The sequence below is a fragment of the Anas platyrhynchos genome, chromosome 3, assembly GCF_047663525.1.
Source record: "Anas platyrhynchos isolate ZD024472 breed Pekin duck chromosome 3, IASCAAS_PekinDuck_T2T, whole genome shotgun sequence".
Classification (NCBI taxonomy): domain Eukaryota; kingdom Metazoa; phylum Chordata; class Aves; order Anseriformes; family Anatidae; genus Anas; species Anas platyrhynchos.
In genome coordinates, this window is record NC_092589.1 from 22,229,302 (window position 1) to 22,250,632 (window position 21,331).

Genomic DNA, 21,331 nt, shown 5'->3' on the forward strand with positions numbered 1-21,331 from the left:
TAACTCTGCAATCCACTGAAATAAATATTGTTAATGCTTTACACTTCAATAAGTCCATTCATGCAAAGATCACAACATTTCACAAGCTTCAGTTAAACAGACAGCCTTGTGGGAGAGAGAAGGGATATAAAGTAATTGACCAGCTACCATGAGGCAGAGGTAGATCATATCTGTTTAATAGTACACAGTTTCATTCTAAAAAAAACACTCATGAAAACTTTAGTCTTCTTACAGAGGGATGAGCTGATTAAAAATATCCACTACTCTTACAGTTGATTACAATTTACAATCATTTGCAAGGAAAGCGAAGGGGATTATAAAAAAAAGGCACCTACTTGCAAGACTGGACTCCATCCAACCGCAAAGTTTGATTTTCAGAGGTTTTTTTTTTTTTTTTTTTTTTTTTTTTAAAGCAACTGTGAAACAATTATTTCTTAAAAAGTGCAGACCTGAAAAACAACATTACCAGTCAGGTAATCCCCTTTATAGTCAGATTTGATAGCTCATGGAAATCTAAACAAAGGCACAATGCTGTGCAACCACAACAGCTGGGTTGGAAATTGCTGCAGATTGTTAGGAGGAGCTGCAAACTAGAGATAGGCAATGAAAAGGTTAGAAATGATAGCTTAAAAAAAAAAAAAAAAAGACAAATTACTCCAAAGACCATATTCTTTAAATCGTTGAAGCAAAACATGTTTATTTGATTTGTTTGTATGCTTATTACAAAAATGCTACTTTGGGATTCTAGGAACCCAGTCTGTCAATTTTTCAGCTTCTGCACTTTCATGGTTGCTTAGAGCTGTTTAATGCAAATACACTTCCAATAAGAGATTTCATGCCCCTAAATTACACCCAGTTAAGGGCGAATGAAAATGTAAGGTAAATAACTATAATCAGCCATATTATCTTTCTCTTGGCACCTCTCACTTTACAGGCATATTTAAAGGCATCTCTGGGGTCCTATCCTTTTTAACAAGCGGCAGCGTATTTCCTGGAATATTACTTACGATGCTATGCTGTGAACATTACACAGGTTAAAATGTTACCTAGAGACCTAGAAAGAATTGCATCTGTTGCAGAGCCATGCTTGTTGCCATGTTTAGGAACATCTGAGAAGACAGAAGAAAATTTTCAACTATGGGTTGAAAAAGAGACCAAGAACACTGAAGTTGAGCTTTCACATCTGATCCTGTGATCCTCAGTGTTGGGGTGCAGCAATTCAAGGCATAAAAAGTGAGACTACAGACTTCTGGTATTCACTGAGGGTGCCCTGGAAATCATCTGGGATACCAGGAAAAAAAAAAAAAAAAAAGTTAAAGGAACTCCAAAACGTTTCACTCCCTGTTATTTTTAAGCTAATAAAACCATACCAGACAGGGGATCTGAATATAGTTATTAAGAACCTCACAGTCCCTTGCCACCTCCATGAAAAAGTAATAATCAATTATGAAAACACTCATTTGGCAAGAAGAATACAGAGGATCGGGAATCTTGAGAAGGAAATACATCCTCCAGTCTTTCAACACATTTTAATTATTTTGAGCAAGCTCAAGCATAAGGTAGTTGTTTTGCTTTGTTTTTACAGGAAGATGACCTTAGGCTTCTACAAATAACTAGTCTTCTGCTTCAACTAGAAGTGACCTAGCACTGAGTTTAACCAGAGGAACTCCGAGACAATAAATTCCTTCAAACTTAGGTCTGTTTAGCTTGTCTCTCACACACATCCTAATTGCTGCCATGCCTCTATTTACCAACTTTTCATTATTGAAGCTATTTTTACGTCATTAGTTTGCAGATCTACTTATGCCGAGGTTCCGTATTCTCTTAGGGAGCAGCTTCTCTTCAAGTCATGCTGCATGCAGTCATTTGTCTTTTGTGAAGCAGCTCACAAAGTTCTGGACCAATTTATCCCTCTCTACAGCACCAGCACAAGGTCTCACTCGAAAACTTAAGTGATCCTTGTTTACGTATGTTGTGCTAGACACTGCATAGTGATGAATTTCTTCCCAGATGGTTAAAGAAAGTGTGGAAAAAAGTAGCAGCATGGGAAACAGATGGACGGACCCTTCTTTATGCTCTGCTACCGACATGCAAGGTAACCTTTGGAAAGCTGCAAGTTACCTGAGCCTTGGTTCTCCCTTCATAACTGGTTATGGTAACGACTTCACAGGGTGAAGTCCAGTTTTCGTAACACTCAGATGAAAACTGCTGAAGAGGAACAAACTAGTATAAATAAAGGCCTGCCTTGGTTAGGGTGCATCAGGCTGCTAAATACATCAATCCCTAGGATGGGTTTTTCAGCATTACCATCGCGTTTATGCTATTGCAGTGAAGTGATGCAATAACCTCCTTGATATTTCACCAGATCAGGAGTACTATATACATCTGCTGAATTACTGTGAAACACACAGTCAGACTGAAGGACAGAAATGGTTGATTTCTGCATTCTCTTACAGGTTCAGTATGAAAGACGTTAATTTATTAGTTATAAACAATAGCTATGTTTTCCAAGGAGTACAGATTTGGAACAAAAAAACATTTCTGAAGATCAGTACAGTCTTTTTGGCAGGCAAGCACATCCGGACCTACTTTTCCTAGTTGCTCCCAGTAGCTGCTGGCTGCCAAGCACCTCCTCTCATCTATGTGGCTCTGCAGACACGGCTCCCAGAAAGCCATCACCTTCCGATGCTGGGGTCAAACGTCCAGCAGGCTCCTGACGCAGCACTGCCTCGCAAAAACATCATCACACCACATCACAGGACGGGAAATACAGGTCCCAGGAGTGACACCAAGCACAGTATGCCTTAAGCGTCATTTAACCCAGGAAGTTCAAATAAAACCCCAATCCTCCAACACCACAAAAAAAGAAAAAGCCGACACAAACAAAAGCCTGTTCCTTTCCCTTATTATTTTTTTTTCTTTTTATGTACAATCATATTAGGTGCAGCTGTAAATGTGACTTTCAGATATCTGGGTTGCTGTTATGTGCTTACCTAAACCTCATCTCAGCACCTGACAGAAGGAAGCCGTACACATGACTTTTTCTTTTTCAATCAGAAGACATTAAGCACCCAAACTCTCTCATAAAAGATCTGAGGCATAAGCTGCACAACATCCATGCAAGTAATGTTTTTTTTTTTCCCCCACTTAATCCAGACCTTAATGATCAAGAGATATCAGAAAAGTGTCAAAAGAGATAAACCAAGTTATCCCTAATAATGCATCTACATCTCCTAGCCAGTAGCAGCTGATCTGCAAGCTTCATTCCTGCACCAGGGATATACAAAGACCTCAAAACTTAAATGTCAATACAACGTGCTTGTTGATTCACTGGGAGAAGTCAGTCATTGTGTACTGAGTTTCTGCTACAGCTAGCAACACTTTGAGGTTCCCAGGATAAACTCTGTAAATAAAGGTGTTGCAAGACAAAATGCAGTTCTCTCTTTTTGTGCTCCAACATACTTTCCTTTGTTTTCTAGAGGTGTAACAGCCTATACCCCACTGAAATTAGGAGTTTTAGGGAGCAGCAGGCACAATGCGGGGATGTCGTCATGCTGAGGATCAAACTATATCACCTACACCTTGTTTCTTCCCTCAGCCCCTCAACAAAGGGAGCAATGAGAGCAGCAGCATTTTGTTTCGATGCCAGCAGAGCCACCTACTGTAAGCAGAGATCCCCCATAGTGGTGATAGAGAAGGCAAGAACAGCGTCAAATGCTCGTTCAGTGCTTGAGATGAGACATATGACTGGAAGGTTGTGGGGATGTCCACACAGGCATTTCAGACCATCCCACCAGGAAATCCTGCCTGGAGCACAGGCTGACTTCACACTGTCTACAGAGCACCAGATTTCAACAGGTTTCACATTGACAGAACCCCAAGAACCCCCAAATCACCAAACAAAGAACCAACTTATTGCTGCACAGCAGTCCATGACCCCGCTGGAAGATCTGGGGGGGGGAGGTGGTGGGAAGGTGTTTAACAGCGCTGTTGCAAAGCACTCCATTGTACTGAAGGTTGCAAAGCCATTCGTCACAGCTTTCATCACGGGACTTAAATAAAAATACTCAAGCAAGGTCTAACCACACAAAGCAACTGAAAGATAAACAACTGGGACTTCAAATGGGATTTAAGACTGCCTGGCAGCCAGTGGCACAATGCTCACAGACTCCTCACACACACCTACACGCTGCAGGAAACAGATTAGCCTGAGCACTACTGGCTCTTTGGCCAGGGACACCAAATGAGTGTGGGCTGCATGGCAGAGGTGTAAATATCTAGAAAGAGGCCAACTTTTGCCAGAAGGGAATGATGTCTTCTCATTATCTAGAGATAATGGGGATTGTCTTTCATGGACACCAATTGCTATTTCAAAGAAGAAACCTCGAGAAAACATTTGTGTTGCAGGCAAAAGGGTTACTGTAGGTGCAGATCTTTACATAAACCATAACTACCAACTCTCTGGAGGATGGGCCTTACTGTAACCACCAACTCTGTTTTAGATGAGTTCAGCCATCAGCTGTTCCTCAGACATCACTTGATCAGAAAAAGGCACCCAGCCATCTCGCTGGCCAGCACTACAGCCCTAGACAGGGAAGGGCACAAGAGAAGTCATCTGTGTATTGCAGCAATTTGGCACTTGCTTCAACATTGCATTTTCATTTTATTTAATGTCTGTGAGTAACTACAGAAAAACTAAGCCATATTTTTTGGTATCTTCCAAGTTAGATGCCTAGGAATAGGGGTGCTCCTTCAGTGCTTGGTGGATGTAACCTTAGCCAAATCTTAACCATTGATAAATGGTTCTTTCTTTCTCCATCTGACACTGTATAGCCCAGAGATAGTGTCAGAATAGGAAAAACACACAACACATCTATACAATGCTTACACATGTTATAGCCTTTAGACACAATTCTTCAAGCAGTTCTGTGTCCTGGTAGAAACAGGGTTTAAGCTATCCCAATACAAAGAGCTACAGAATCCTCATTTGTCTGATTTTCTGTTCTGTCTCTCTCCCAGACTTGTTCAGTTTGGTAGCCTTTAAAAGCAAACAGCTTATTTTCACTATAACTTTTTTTTTCCCCCATTCCCCAATTAGTTTTCAACTCCAGGTCACAAACTACAGTAAACTCAATGTGGAAATTTGATGTTGCAAAATACTTTTACAGTCTTTTTTTTTTAACGACTTACAATTCATTGAGGAATAATCAGTTATGAAATCTTAAAAGCTGTGGGTTTTGCCAAAACATATGACACTTAACAAACAACTGCCACTGTTCCTTTAAAGAAGAGCAGGGCAGCAGAGGATAAAGTCTGACACGGGCAGTAATAAAGTCAGTGCACATCCTCCCTGGCTCCCTTTTGGGGCAGAGAGGCCTCAGCTCCTCGCTAATCAGAATTTGTCATTCAATGAATTTTGCATCTTTAAATTGACAGGCACACACGGGAGGGGTGGGGGAAGCCTGTGCACACACCAAAGCGCGAGCTTTTCCCGCCTGCTCCCAGGGCTCGGACACTAAAGCTGATAAGCACAAGCCGCAGGCTGGAAGTGCACTCTGGTATCAGCATGCAAACTAGCATTCGAGCCTCCGACTCTGCTTTTTTAATTCCCACATCCAATAGTGCCACTACACAGATTGATAAAGGAAGGAGGGGACCTACGGGCTTTATGCTTCTTCACGGCATTCTTTGCAGACACAGAGCGTGGAAGTTTCCCCTACTTTGTTCCTCATTTTGTTTTCTTAAAAACGTACCTTTAAGCACATCTTCTTCCTGTGCTCAAGGGGCTTCCTCTGTACTTGTTTAGAAATGCTCTGACCTTCAGATGAGAGACTTCGTGACCCCACCAGGGCTGATACTCTTCTCTCTCCTGACTCTACACTCAACTACCACTAGATGGATGCTGCTCTACCAGAAACAGGATTTTTCACATAAGGAATAGTTTGAAGTCCCTTGGGTCTTACCTGGTCACCACCTAGATTATTTATATTTTTATATATATATATATGCACATATACACAAAAGGCACTGTGAAATGCTTTTTGGTTAGTTGGTCTTTTTGAAGACGTATCCCAGGATTCCTGGCCACAATTAATTCCCTTCACAGAGCAGTTTTTAAGGACGTGAGAGTGCTGCTGTGGAGTGCATAACAAGGTGCTCCTTTTGCCAAAACAATCTTTGCACAATCAGCATCTCACTTATTGCTTTTCAACATGCTTTGAAATCTTCCAAGTAAGGAAAATGTGACATACCACAGACATCTCTGTGAGAAATGTAAGTGCAAGAACAACCAAAGTGCTAGACTTCAGAACACAGCCACACGGTCCGGGTACAGACCTCTTACTGTGATTTGAATCCTGGAAGTTGCATCATAATGGCACGTTTTGTCCTTGTTTTAAAATAAACTTGTAAGAAAGGAAGTTCAGAGAAGTCAGGTAAGTCACAAACCTAATACACAAATTTAAGTTTTCTGTGTTATAAATAGGAAAGTTTTTAAAAATTGTTCAAGAAATACCTGCAGTCAGAGGATTCTGTAGTTATTTTCATGTAGAGTCAGTTTGAAGATACAAATGCTGATGTTAAAATACAATGGCAACTTAAAACCAGTTCCTACAAGCAACTTTGCTTTGAAAGCATAAATCACTATTACAGTGAAGGGTTCTCCCCAAATCAGAACAGCTATAAAAACAGTAGAAATAAATGCTCCACAAAGGTGGAAGAGAGATGTTTCTGAAATCCCTTGGAGAAGACTCCTATTTTAATGTCATTTATGTGGTCCCAGAACTTTAACAATCTGCACATTTAAACTTGCCTGGGTATTTTTGTTTAACATTGACATGCTGATGAAGTGATCTCCAAATCGGACAAATAGATAAAAACCAGAAAACTCACCCGTTAAATCTTTTTTCCCCAGAAGATTCTTTTCAATGAAGTCAAAAGGAAGCAGCAGGCTTTAAAATCCAAAATATTTCATGCATCTAAAAATAGTAACACAGAGGTGACTAATGAGCACTGCTCACAGGAAGTTTTAAGAAGAGATATAGCTAAACCAGCGTGGCCCTGTGCTCATGTGGACCAATTTCTGTGAGACCAGCACACCCGCAGCCCCGTACCACCAGGCAGACTAGCCTGCTGCAGGTCTTGGTGCTGGCTGTGTGTATTGGCAGCAATGCCAGATAGAGACTTTGAAGGGAAATTTTTCCCATAAACCCAAGTGGTTTTGGATTCCCACTCAGTTCTGATCTGCACTAACAGCTGTGATCCCCATCAGTCACTTCACCCCAAAGCCCCAAAATTGACTTGAAAACCTAAGTGACCCCCTGCATCTACTAACAATTATCAGGGCACAGATTTTTCATACAACTGGTTTGTAGATACAGAATCACTACATGGCTAGTGTACACTTACAGATCCTGAGACTGCATCAGCAGATCAGCTAATTGTGTTAATTAGCTATTTGCATGCGCAATTACCTGATTTGTACAAGCAGTCAAGGTGATCGTACACGTAAATTAGGCATGGATTTGCACAATTTACTCATCTGAAAAACTGCTATTCTACTTATTTTTAAGCACCAGAGATCAACAGCTACAGAAGAGTCAGATGAGTTAGTGTCCTTATGTTTCATCATTTACCAAATTTTACACATGCTCCTTTTACCTCTGTACACCACCATGGGCAAGCATGCCTGCGTGCATGTTCACACAAACCTGCATAAAGACTCGCACTAGCTACTATTAAATAAAGCCACACACAAATAGCGACCTGCATCCCAATACAGACAGCAATATGTGTCTTGTCCCCTAAAGGTACCATCTACCCCCCCCCCCCCTTATCTCTCTTCAGTGCTTGGAACTGCTGAGCTTAACAAAGTAAAGTTGGTTTTACTTATCACAACAAGCTCAGGAAGCTCTACAAGGAGCAGAAAACCAAACAACTGCGATGCAAATACTCAACCTGGTGCCCTGAAGACCGCTTAATGTTTAAAACCCCACTGCTGCCATACTGACTGGCTGGCAAGGGGTTTTCAAACACAAATGGGTCATCTACGTTTAATGTGAAGTTGTACCACAGCCTGCCAAACAAATGGATGGTTCTGTCATCATGGGGCTGTTCAGGGATCCCAGCCTGCAGCATACAGCTGCTATGAAATGCAAGTTCTCTAAATACCAAACACCTTTATCCTCCCTTCCCAAGGTAACACCATTAGCTGAAGATTCAGGATAGTACAACATGAACAGCAAGAGATCAATGAACGAGCAGTTGAAGGCCATCTCAAATGTAAGTACATCTCCACCTGCTTGAAGTGGCAAGGTAATCAAAAATGTTCAGTTCTGCAGGGAGAAAAAAATCACTAGTTCAGCCAAGATGATGAAGGACAATACTACACATTCACACCATTAAAAAAAGAGTTGACAAAGCAGTCAAGTAGAAGGTTGAAAACAGGTCTCCCGAAGTACCACGAGTTTTAAGGTCCCAGCAGCTGCGGCCATTTATGGAACTTCATCAGGATGAGGAGAAACACCACTTGTGTTAGAGATGACAAAAGTAGCCCAAATGACTAGACTCTACAACAGTGCCAGTTTGGGGACTGGGCATTATTACTTAGCTAGTCATCAAACCCTTCTACAAACAGGGGGTCAGTCTCTGCTTCTGGCCCTCAGCACACACAACTGCAAGGATTGTTATGCTGTTGTCCACAGCTTCTTTCCTTCTTAACTAGAGTATGCTCCCCCGGCCCTCAGGCAAAAATCTCTGCTTTAGATGAGTACAACCCAGCTCCTCCCACCTCATCTCCTTTCTCCTCACTAGTCCTCACTGAAGCAAAAGACACTTCCAGTCAGTGGTCCTGACCCCGAGACACAGCTGTCACAGCTTCCTGTTGAAAGGGTTTGTGTAGCATCACAATTGCAAAATTTAAAAAATAAATTACTTCTCAGATTTTCATCAGCACACTGAGCAGTGGAAGCACATGCCATCCAGTAGGGACCCCTGGAAGAACATCAGAGCTTTGCTGAATAAGTTCTGGTGCAGCTGCTGTTGCTTAATGGCAGCTAAAAGCACAGGGCCAGTGCTACAGCATTGCAACCAAGTGCCCTGACTCATCCACCTTTGCTGGAAAAGTTAGATGTGTTCTCCCATGGTGAATATTTATGCAACATTTGGCTTTAAGGATGGTACCAACTCAAGACCACACTAGAACCTCCTTCTGAATCTGCCCTATAAAGTACAAAAGCTACTTTGCAGGAGCTCATTTTTCTTTTGTTACCTTAAGCAAAGGAGGTATATTCATTGTTCGTTCACTGAGAAATTCAGAGTACTATAAATACATTCAAAATAGGAATCAAGTTGCAATTCTACAGCCAAATACAAATCAGCCCCTTCGAGACCTGGAGAATACAGAAGAAGCAGCCCCAGCGTTCCTCTCCAGCACCCCTCCCTGAGCGCATGTGTTTGAATGTGTTTATGTGGGAAGGCTCAGGTCAGTCCTGTGCTGTAGGAGCATCTCCTGCAGCTGGAACATCCTAAGCAGGTAGCGCTCCATGTTGTAAACTGCTCATGCAGCAGGACTGAGAAAAAGGCATCTCCTGGTCACCGGCTGTTACTGACTACAGGAAAATGAAAATACAGCATCTCCGCACCTGTTCACCTGATGGTGAAGGAAGGAAAAGCCATTACCGAGTGACAGGAGACGAAAAACCAAAATCCACTTCAGCAACTCATCCCAGCACTGGTGATTAATCTCACACTCCCACAGCCTGATGCACATTAACCAGATAATTAATAATTTCTTTAGGGACTCCAGCTCGGCAACTGTTTTATCAACCTGCACAGCATTAGGAGAGAGATGCTGCATTTGTGATCAAACTGCTGGAACTATGGAAATGTTCTACAGGAACTGTAAAAGCTTCAGAGCAATCTGTGAGCCTGGTTTTTACAAGTAACTGTAGCATATGTGCAGAAATCAAGGCTGCTCCTTTGTCAGTGCAATCACCAGGCTCAAAATCTGAGTGAGATCAGCATAATAAGAATAATTAACAGCAATGCTCGACTCCCATCCAACCCCCACCTTTCCCCAACAGAAGTGCTATTCAGTATTTTTTAATACATAGTATGTTACTGCATCAGGCAAAATATCAAATTACACACTTCTGCTATCCTTGGTATGGAGAGCAAGTCAGATAACATGTATCTTAACACTAAATGTTAAATATTAAAAAAATGTGTCATATGATATCCAAATTCTGTGAGCCAAAGGCTTTCAATTAATTTGCTGAAGAACAGGACATCACTAAGTATTGCTCTTACTAGCAACTTTATGCCATCTTCAGTGCATTCACGCTCCTTGTTCAAGGGCAAGAGTCATACAGGATCAGAAACACAAAACTAAAGTGCTGGCACCCAATTTAAAAATGGACTGCTGAGAAAAATCATGGTAAGTATTCTCTCAGATATTAAACTCTCCAGTGTTTTAGATGCATGTCAGTATTAGGTGATTAAGAATGACTGATAATTAATAAATCACACCCATGGAGAGTGACTGGGTATTATTCCTCTCATCCTCTGGAAATAAGAATTAGATTCACATTTCTGCTTAAATAAGATTATCTGTCCAAAAGAACAAAATCATGCAAATGCTACTGGCAAAAAGCTACTGCTTTTTGTCAATAGGCTTCACAAGAATAAGCTATTTGGGCTGCTTTTCTGAAAATACCTGTACAGTGATAACTTTAAGGAAACCGAGGCACAATCACACAGTTGCCTGGATGAAGCCTCCCCATCACAAGTACAGTGGGTTCCTAAATGATGTCTCAGCTGGCCCTTTCATCACACAACTATTCTTTTGGCTATGGCTCAGCAGAGTATCTGCCTTTAAGAGATATTCTACTCTTAATACTCCAAACCTGGAAAGGCACCCATGCAGAGCTCCAGCAAAAGCACCTCTGCCCATGCAAGTGCAACTGCAGGACTGGGTACGTATCTCCAGAGTGGTGTTTTCTCTAAGCCTTTCCTAAGACTAGGCTAGTAATAAACAACATATTTCTATTTAGTACATAGCATTGCTTAATGTGTATTTTCCTATGATGTTAACTGAAAGACATAATATCTCAATTTTTTTTTTTATCATCTACTCTAGTATTTATATGACTCTTCTCACCATATTATTTGAGCCCCTTCATTTTCATAGTGTCAGTTACCATTATTCCATTAAATTAAATCCTTTTACAAGCATCTTTCTATAAACATGCACTAGAGATAACATAGCCACATGGTGAGGATTCACAGACTACAGTAAGCAGATTACACCTGTCTTGATTTTCACTGTAGCTGTCGGCAGAGTATATTCTCCCATCAAACTGCACACAGATCTCCTCATTAAAGCTACAGGGGAGAATAATTACAGAACAGTATATCGCAGTTTACCAATTGGTCTTGCATACATAATGGTCCATGAAAGAAAAATTGCATCCTTTAACAGCTGGGAAAATCTTTAAATTGTTATTATTATTATTATAAAATAGCCAACAGTTTAAACTATCCAATAACTTGCCTCCTGTATGCAAAGTAGACGTATAGGTGATCGGGGCCAAAAAGGTCTTATACTCCCAGTCCATAAATATAATTATTTCTCCCTTTGTAAACACTCCATTCCACAACCTTCTGTTCTACAGTAAAACCCTCTCCTTGTGAGAAATTATGCTGATTGCAGAGGATGCCTTGAAAGCAAATGGGTGGTTTTCTGGATCTGCTAATCCTTCATGCTGAGTGTTAAGCATCCCGTTCCCCCACATCCTCATTCCTTGGTGGGGGACTGGTGAACCTGTCAGGTCCCCCCCCATCCTTCTCTCACCAGCTGGGGAAGAGGGGTTGCCATGGCAGACTGATCTCTACCCACACATCCATTTTTCTTCCAGCCTTTGTTTGGCACTGCCAGCAGGCCTCCTTGCTGGCTGACACAAAAGGTGCTCCCTATCCCACCCTGACAACGCTGCCAGGAGGATGACAAGCCTACAGGCACTCTGTGCTGTGGAGGAAGCAGCCTCTGGTGTTTCTGTTCCTGGCCATTTGCACCCCAGGGCTGAGGCATCCGTGATATATTGAACAGAGAGTCAATATATCCTGTGAAACTTGGGCAAGCCGAGCTTTCACCCACCTAGATAGTCAGACAGCTGACCTGCATCTTTATGTTAGTGGATAAAAGGCAAACCCACTTCAACTTGGATGCTGTTTGAATTCCAAGAACCCAACATTTAAGAGTCTCTGTTCCACTCAGCATCCAAACCCAGTCCTTTTTGGGCACCCACTACTCATTACCAAATTTTGTTCCTCATCCAACAGAGGACAAAAGGGAAGAAGCACAGACATTGAAAAATCCAAGCTCTTTAGATGAAACAAAGTTAGCTTTGCTAGACGAGAAACAAAGCCTCTTGATGATGTACTTGGGCCCAGCAGGACTTCCCCACGTGATTTTCTGCTCTGCTAAACCAGGAACCAAGAGCCGAGGGATTTCAGCAACAAGAGACGTGCTCCTGGGTTGGTCCCACATGTTCTGGTTCTGCCAAAGCATTTCCACACAGTGAAGTCAACTCTGAAAGAGACTCTTCTGTACAAGTAGCCCATCAGCCATTTTTTTTCCAGCTCCAAAGGAGCTCTGCACAAGCCCCCTTAGCACACAGAGGGACACTTACCATGTAAATAGGCTTAATCGCTACCACCATAAAAATCACTGAAGGACAGGACAGCCCCACCTATGAAAGGTCCTCCAGTAGAAGCAGCACAGACTCAGCAGCAACCCTCCCAGCACACTGCCCGTGCACACGCAGACACACCTGATCTACCACCCACCCACAGCAGCACAGGGAACAGGGCCTGCTCAGACAGGCAGCCCATGGCCAGGCTGGGCACCATGATGGAGACCAAGATGTTGGGGTTTCTCTTTGACAACTTCCCACTGGGGAGGAGAGTCAGTATTGCACACTCATGGGTTAACCAGTTGAAAACTGGAAGAGTTGACCCAGTCTGACCTCCCCTGCAAACACTGACCATCAACTTTCACCTCTTTAAACACTGCTTTGAGCTCAGCAAGGCCATTTTCAACCAGCAGCTCCTCGGCAAGGCTGGGGTGAGACATGGGCCCAAGGGTGTTTTATTCAAGCCTTTAGTCTGAGATGAGCCCAGCTGCTCCTTTTTTGACCCCCCAGCATGGGCTCACAGGAGACAAGGCCAAGATAGCTTTGCCATTGATAGCCACAGTAGCAGTGCTCAGCCCCTCAGGAAAAGCTTGCTTGACTGCACTGGTTCTGGATCAAAATATCTGCTGAAGTTCATGCAGCTCATATGCAAGATTATAAACACCTCACAGAAACTGTGCTTTTTTAAAGGATCAATTATTAGAGCTCTGTGAAATCTTTTCCTTCCACTACTGTCCCCTGCCATTACTGGCTGTACATACTCAAGTCATCCATTCAAAGGTACTCAGTAACAAGACAATTCTTAATTTTATTACCAGAATACATTATTATTATTATTATTTTATTATAATTATTATTATATTATTATATTTATTATTATTATATTATATTATCATTATATTATAATTATGCATATAATTATGCATTATTATAATAATGCATAATTTTATTATGCATTATTTTTATTTATTTATTTATTTTACAATAGCTGTGTTTAGTGTACTGTTTTTACAGAGTACTATTTTAGTTCTACTTTCCATATTCTTCCTAGGGAAGAAAAAAAAAGTCCATTTGGCAAATGGAGAGAACAGCTACAAGCCTACAACTAAAAATATACAGTATTGGCTAGGACTTGACAAGTTTGGAATCTTGCTTTCCTGGATGGAAAGGGATGGGTGAAGCATACCACCTGACACAAACATCCACCACAGGAAAAGGCATTGAAGAGAAGGAAAGAAAAATAAAATCCTATCAGCTGAGGGGAGAAACCTGTCACAGGTATTTCAATAGATCAGGACTGACTATGTAACAGAGGAGAAGCCCTGATCAAGTCATATGCTCTTTACTACAGAAGATCAGATCAAAAGGTTTCAAAGAGAACCAATGGTGACAGTTTCTTCATTTGTATGCAATGTGACATGCCAGATCCAAACTGTTGGCTACTTTTTGAACCATTTGTCAGGGGACAGAAATGATTATTTTCTTTTATATCTTACTTTTAAGAACTTTTAGCCATTTGGGGGTTCTCCCCCCCACCCTTCGATGTCCCATTGCCCTCTTTTTTATTTTTCAGCCAGGATTCGAGCATTCACCTTTGATGTAATATTTTTGCTGCACATCAGAATAGCTAGACCAAGCTTCAGAAAGGCAATTGAACACAGAGAATGAAAAGAATGACATCACTTCAAACATGAACTTTTAATAAAATTATCCTTAAGAAACCTCCCTTGTGATTTTTTTTAAACTCTTTCCACGTGTCTGCAATAATTCAAATTATTGCCAGGCTCATGGTTGTAGTTTGCTTTTAACAATCAACTACAGACAAGCACAAGTATTTCTCCCCATTTCTCACTGCTTCCATCAAGAAGTATTAAATATAATATGGATAGTGACTGTGTAAGATCACACGCTGTTTACTTAGCCAATGGGCTGTATAACAATCATATTCATGTGGTAAATAAAGTGGGGGACTTCTGACTAGCTCAGATTCTCCATGGCCAAGACCTGACCAGTTTCATACCAGAATTCCCTGCTGGTGTCCAAAATCCACATCCACTCATTGTATTTGTTAGTAGACTTACTCCAAAACACGCCGTTCTTTCAAAAAAGTACCAGAGCCACTGCCAAAACACTAAGGAAGGGCACTCAGTATTCATGAGCCAGTGATATGTTTAAAGTAACAACACTCTCCCAGAAGCACTGTGGAACACTGAGAACCTGCAGTAGCTGTAGCCATACAAGTCTCTGACACAAAGTCAGACATACATGGAAAAAAAAAACACATATTGAAGTTTCCTGGGTGAAGGAGAAGGAAGTCAAACCAGAGAAAGGCAATATAACACTCATTTCTAGCCCTGGTAGATCCCAATGGATCAGATCTTACAGTTATATAAGTTGTTTTCAAACATGAAAAACTATATATGTATTATAAATCCTTCAAACTCTTATATAAAATTTTTGTGAACCCTGGAATAATGCTAATAAAGAGTGCTAAATTAAGAGTGTAAGACTATAAGCCCCCTTCAATACAGTGGAAAAAAGTATCTCTTCCAATAGTATTTTTTTGAGTCAAACCAAGTGTTTTTGAAGTAAATTGTTTGGAAATACATGTTTTATGTGTATGACTCTATTGAGAGTTTGCAGAAGTTTTTATAAACTGCAGCAGTAAACAGGTTTAGAGTCACTTAGAAAGTCTTAAAAAGCATATGACAATACCTTCAGTGCATAAAGCTGCTGTCAGGAGCTCCTACCAATGAAGTTACTGTCCATATCATCACATGCTCTTTGACCATGAAGCCCAGGCCTTCCTCCCTTCTGCAGAACTACAATTCCCCTTGCTGACAAGAACAGTTGAGCAGCAAAGAGGAGTAAAGCTGCCCCTTCTCATTAGGTTCACCAGCTCCTTGTCTGCCCCAGTCACTGCAGCTGCAGTCCATCTGCATCTCTTCCTCCAAGGCAAACCGTAGTGCAAAGGAGAATGAGCATACCCAGAGTTTTTCTGTGAACTTACTGAACCCTCTTGTTTTACCTTTTCTGCTGTTGAGCGCCATAAAACCCCAAGCTGGCACGAGGCACTCTAACACTGGTGTGAACCAGCACTTGCTTCTCACATCTGTGCTAATATGAAGACCACTGCACCAGTGAGCACATTAAGTGACTCATTAAATTCCAAGTCAGAATATCAAAAGCAGACATCAACAGGTAAAACACCAGGACAAATCCCTCTGCTGGATGAACAAACACACACTTATAATTTCACATGCGTTGCGAGAGCCTGAAGAGCTTTCCTGCACCTTGCCCATAGGCTGGGTGATGAGTTTTCAGTTTGATATGTACAGCCCCACAACAAGCTTCCACAGAAATCTCACAAACTACACATGTAATTTGTGTTGCACCCCCTGCCATCGTGTCAGGTGCCTTCTGAGGATAATCCTGGTACACCCCAAATACAAGAACAAAGCTCAAGAAAAAACATAAATCAAAAATGCAAAACCAAACCAAGCAGTAAGGACTATTATGATCTGAAGGTACATATGTTCATATGGGATTTGAAGCCAGAAGAACAAGGTGAGGAGATCCTGAAAACATAGTATCACACAGTCCTATCATCATCCAACTTCTGACAATGCATATAAATAGAAAAGTTACTCTTCTTAGGCTCTCTCAACAGCCCATGGCAACAAAGCCGCTTTTCCAACAGCGCTCAAGAGTCAAAGCCTAGCTAAGGTAGCACCCTGAAGTAGCCACTGACCTGTATCAGGCACTTGACAGGTATAAATCACTCTTCTCACATGTTCAGGTGGCAGCCCAGGCTTAACAGCCTAAAACGGATGCAGGTTCACATAAACGCACAGTTCTGTAGGTAGCAATAATCCAGCCACTTACTACAACTGTCTCTGTTGCACAAACAACAACTTCCAAAGACAGAAAGATAGCCTTCCAGGTACTTTAATTGCTTCAGCTGCTTGGGATCAACTCAAAACACATGAATCAACACCTCCAGGCTTTTAAAGTACATGTTAAAACCCAGGTGAAACTCAACCCCTTTCCCCTGGTGCTAAGCAAATCAGTAATTTATTCCTCTGTAGGATGCAGCAGCCATGGTGCTAGGTGGATTTGGGGCTGCCAAAGAAAAGCTGACTGGTAACAGTGATGACCATACCTGGAAAGAACTGGAAATATGGATGTGCACCTATGGGAACAAGGGGGGATCTACACAGCTCCTCTGCACCCTCTGCTAATTTGCGGTGAGGCCGGGGTTCTCCCCAGTGCAGGTGTCAATCACCAGGAAATGGAACAATTAGTGCTCAGTACCCTCCTTCCCCTCCACACAGTGCAACACCTTAGTCATCAAATAGCCCTATTGTGCTGCTCAATACTTTCTATAAGAGTAGGAATATGAGAGTATGTCCAAAGATAGCAATGAACACACCAGGTAATTATTTTTAAGCTTGCTAATCACAATCAATAGTTTCTTAGCAAAACTGATGAGCTGGAGTTGGCTCCTATTTTTAACCAATAAGATATGCAGTCAAGACTTGAATTACACCATTGGGCAATTCTCCAAACTCCTAATGACTTCCAGCCAACAGAGTGATGGGGCCTTGGTAGGTCTTGCTCCCTTCCTGAGCAGGGTATCACAGCTTTTTTTCATAGATTGTGAAGTCAGGAGTATATTGTAACCACTGCACGACTTCACCCAAAACACTGAACAAGAATTTAACTCCATGCATCAGAAAAGAGTTATAAAATTCTAAATCGCCTGAGGATGTTTACTTGATTAATTTGAAGGGTTTTAGCTGTCATAGAAGAGAGAAACTCTTTGCAGAGCAGTGCCATGTGCCTTCCAGGGGTGTACAATTAGGGACAGATGAATAAAAGTTGAAGGCTCATTAGAAAGCTCAGCCCCCCTCCCTGTTTTGCTAGGATTTTTCCCTAAAGTAATCATTCTTGTGTTTTGCACTCCCTCAGTTTTTTTTATTTTTCAAAAGATCTGACTTCCCATGTTCCTGATGGGAAACTTCTTCGTTCCTTGCCCCTCTCAGGAAGGTGTTTTTCCCCATACAGTACAGCCTAAAATTGTTGCCAACATTCAGTGCTACAGAAATAATCCCCTCTATGAAGAGAAAACACGCTTTCATTTGTTTTGTTTCTTCTATCCACTGATTAAAAGCAACAGTTAGTACAAAGGAGTAGTACAATGCCATCAGCAGTAATTGTTGCCTCTCACAACAGACATGAATGGGATGAGGAAACACACCCACCCTTTATTACAGGGAAAATACCAGGGATAAAAGATGTCAGCAGGGGCAAGTCATTCTTTGTACCAGCTTACAAACGCTAAGGTAGGAGAGACCAGCACTGGTCCTCCATTCATTAACTGGATGGAATTACAGTGGTTAGGAGGTTGCATAATTACACAAGCAATTAACACACCCTTCATTTTCCTGTTGCAATCCCTCTAGTTTCAAACATTTTAAACTTTGTTCCTGTGGTCTGCCACTGGGTGAAAATGGCTGAACACTGAGGGTCTTAGCAAGGTGCTTGGTGGCATTGGCAGCCCTGGATGTGGGGCCACAGGTCAGCGAGATGAGATGAGCAGCTCCGTGCCACTGCCTTGCTGACACCAGGTACCGTGATCGGTCCTCTTGCATGACCCACGCTCTCTGCGCTGGAAGAAATGACACTGCTGTGCACGACACAGGTTTTTGAAGTCTCCCTCAAACATTATATGCAGTGTCACTGTTTATTAAAGATAACTAATGCCCTAAGTCTTTATTTACTTCTGTTTATTGCTATTTTAGCAAGAGTCACCAGAGAGCAGCTATGCTTCTGGTCCACCAGGGTTCTTTAATCACTGTTAGTAGGTAAAATCATGTGTGACAACTAATCCAAAAAGCAGATTATATTTATTTTGGCTACAGTGGCTTGCAATTCGTTAAAATCAACAAAGCCTTTTCATTAGCCCCCTGCTGATGTCCTAAAAACAGACATTTTGAGGGTCTCAAAGCACAGAGCTACACATGTGCAGCAAAGCCCAGACTGACAGACTTACCGTTGCCATACTTACCATAAAATCTTATTAAAAACAACAGCAAACTTCTTATTTTCTTTCATAAGACGGTTTAATTTATGATCCCAAATTCCAAAATCACAATCTTAGAGGCAGGTCGTTTTAAATTTAGAAAAGTATAAGTGAATTGACAACACAATTAGCAGTGAAATACTTGCACAGGGTTTTGTGTTTTTTAAAAAAAAAGAGAGAGAAAAAAAAAAAGAGCTGTTGTAACACTTTAAGGAGTGAGATTAGAGATTCAGCAAGTCTAAATATTAGCCTACATGCTTGCTGAGCCCCCTGCATTCTGGAGCCACATTTGAATAATTGAATTTCTAGTTAACGGTGTGATCTTGCAAGTCTTATTCCCAGTGATTTCATGATCTCTAGCCATAATCTCCTGACGACACTGCCTCAGACCTGCCATCAAGAAAACGCATGCTAAAAATGTCAGTGTGTCCAGATGAAGTTATGAGATGTCCCATCTCGTCACTGACCCCTCTGCTCTTCAAACACTGAGGGGAAGTTCACAACCCAGAATCAACCTTCCCATAGCCACCAAGGGCCACCATTCATATGGAATGAATGCATTAGAAGTCCAGGAAAGTGATTTAAAAAAAAGAAAAAAAAAAGGGAAGGAAGGAAGGAAGGAAGGAAGGAAGGAAGGAAGGAAGGAAGGAAGGAAGGAAGGAAGGAAGGAAGGAAGGAAGGAAGGAAGGAAGGAAGGAAGGAAGGAAGGAAGGAAGGAAGGAAGGAAGGAAGGAAGGAAGGAAGGAAGGAAGGAAGGAAGGAAGGAAGAAAGAAAGAAAGAAAGAAAGAAAGAAAGAAAGAAAGAAAGAAAGAAAGAAAGAAAGAAAGAAAGAAAGAAAGAAAGAAAGAAAGAAAGAAAGAAAGAAAGAAAGAAAGAAAGAAAGAAAGAAAGAAAGAAAGAAAGAAAGAAAGAAAGAAAGAAAGAAAGAAAGAAAGAAAAACACTGATTTACATCAACCAACCTTTTTATCTCTCAACGAGTTGCCTAAGTAACACACACATTTTTGCTCACTGCCCTCTCACGCTCTTGACTTAAACAATACTGTTGTGGCTGTGAAGAGAGACACTCCTGACTTGCATCCAACCATGCATACATGCAGACAGACATATTTATTTCCCATCCATCTTACAGCTGGATTTGGATGTGGATCTGCTTTGCAAATTTTCACGTCTACCGCTGAAGTGGAACCTCTTGTTTGTCCCCCAAGCACAATCTTGAACATTGTCAAGGCTGATTATTAGACATCACTTCACACAAGGCTTTTCCAAATACACATTGCTCCAGCAGTTTAAAGGGAAGCCAAAAGCAGTCCTTCAGTGAGACGACGGGTCTTAAACTCACCGACCAGCACCCCACCAGGCAGCCCCTGAGACAGGAGGGTCAGTTCATCTACTGCAGGGCCGTAGTCCAGCAGCCCTCCGGCCTGGTTCAGCCCCTCCAAGTTCACACCGTGAGCAAAACAGCTGTCTGTTAAAGCAGATAATAAAATCCAGCCTGGGAGGAAAACCAGGATACAAAGCTTTTCTCCAATGTCTAATCAGAGTTTTGTCCACGGGGAAAACTGAGCCCCATCTGATATACAAGTTATCATTTTGGCTCTCCATAATTAAAACTATTGTTGCCATGGCGATACAAAGGCTGTTGAAAATATACGCAAGACTAATGTCATACTTCTTTGTTGATACAATTTGTCGTCCCAGTCTGGTTTGTGCCAGGATGGAACAAAATGTGACTCGGGCAAATAGTTGACTTTACGAAGTTTGGTATTTAGGAGTCAGATGCCGCACGTGCTATGCTGCAAGACCATTTTCTCAGGCTCTCTAACATGACCACTAACCCTCTCACAGTCAATAGCAGTTTTAAAGATAATTTCAAAGAGAATAGTTCAGATCCTGCACTGCTAAATTTCTTAAAGCACCGTAAAGAAAGAAAGAAAGAAACAAACAAAAAAATATAGAGAGAACGATAAAGAATAATAACCGATCAGAAGGATTAACATATGTAAAAAGAAAAGTTGATATGAAATTAAAATGCAAAAAAACTGATTATACATTCAATACCATGAACACATGAACACTCGCAGTCTGGTTGGCAGTTATTTATTCATTTGAAACTGTGATCTCTACTGAGCATGTTATAATCAAACAGGAATTCCAGGTCACCCAGTGACCTCTGAATAGCAACAAGTAATCTGCTATTTAGGAGATATCATAAAGCGTATGTCTTTCTCTATGAATACGCACCTACATATGGAAAACACATATAGACAGACGTGCCAACATGTATTTTTCAAAGGCTAGGGCAATGATTTTAAGAGTTTCATGATTTGTAGTCGAGTCTTTTCTTTCTCACTCAAGAGCAAAAGAATCTACCCACACACAACACTTAGAGGTGCAACTGCTAATTTTTTCATAACATGGATAGTCATATGTGTATATGTGCAGCAACAAAAAGGTGAGTTGCACAGACTCAGTTTAAGTAAAAATCCCATTTATGCCAATGTCCATTGACATCAGCCAGAGTTTTGCTTGACTGAAAATCTCAGCATCAGAA

General features: G+C 41.4%; 1 protein-coding gene across 21 annotated transcripts in view; it reads right to left on the reverse strand.

Annotated features, from left to right (window-relative positions):
* ESRRG (estrogen related receptor gamma) overlaps positions 1 to 21,331 on the reverse strand; it is a 404,199-nt gene that overhangs the window by 273,093 nt on the left and 109,775 nt on the right. For 9 of the 21 annotated variants that reach the window (XM_072035520.1, XM_072035515.1, XM_072035517.1 and 6 more), the window contains exon 2: positions 6,892 to 6,977. The exons of 9 other annotated variants lie outside the window; for them this stretch is intronic. The gene's annotated coding sequence lies outside the window, so the exon portion shown is untranslated. Of the gene's footprint in view, positions 1 to 6,891; positions 6,978 to 16,443; positions 16,605 to 21,331 lie in introns of those variants that run through there. 3 more of the 21 variants (XM_013096139.5, XM_021269887.4, XM_021269910.4) reach the window with 2 other exon arrangements.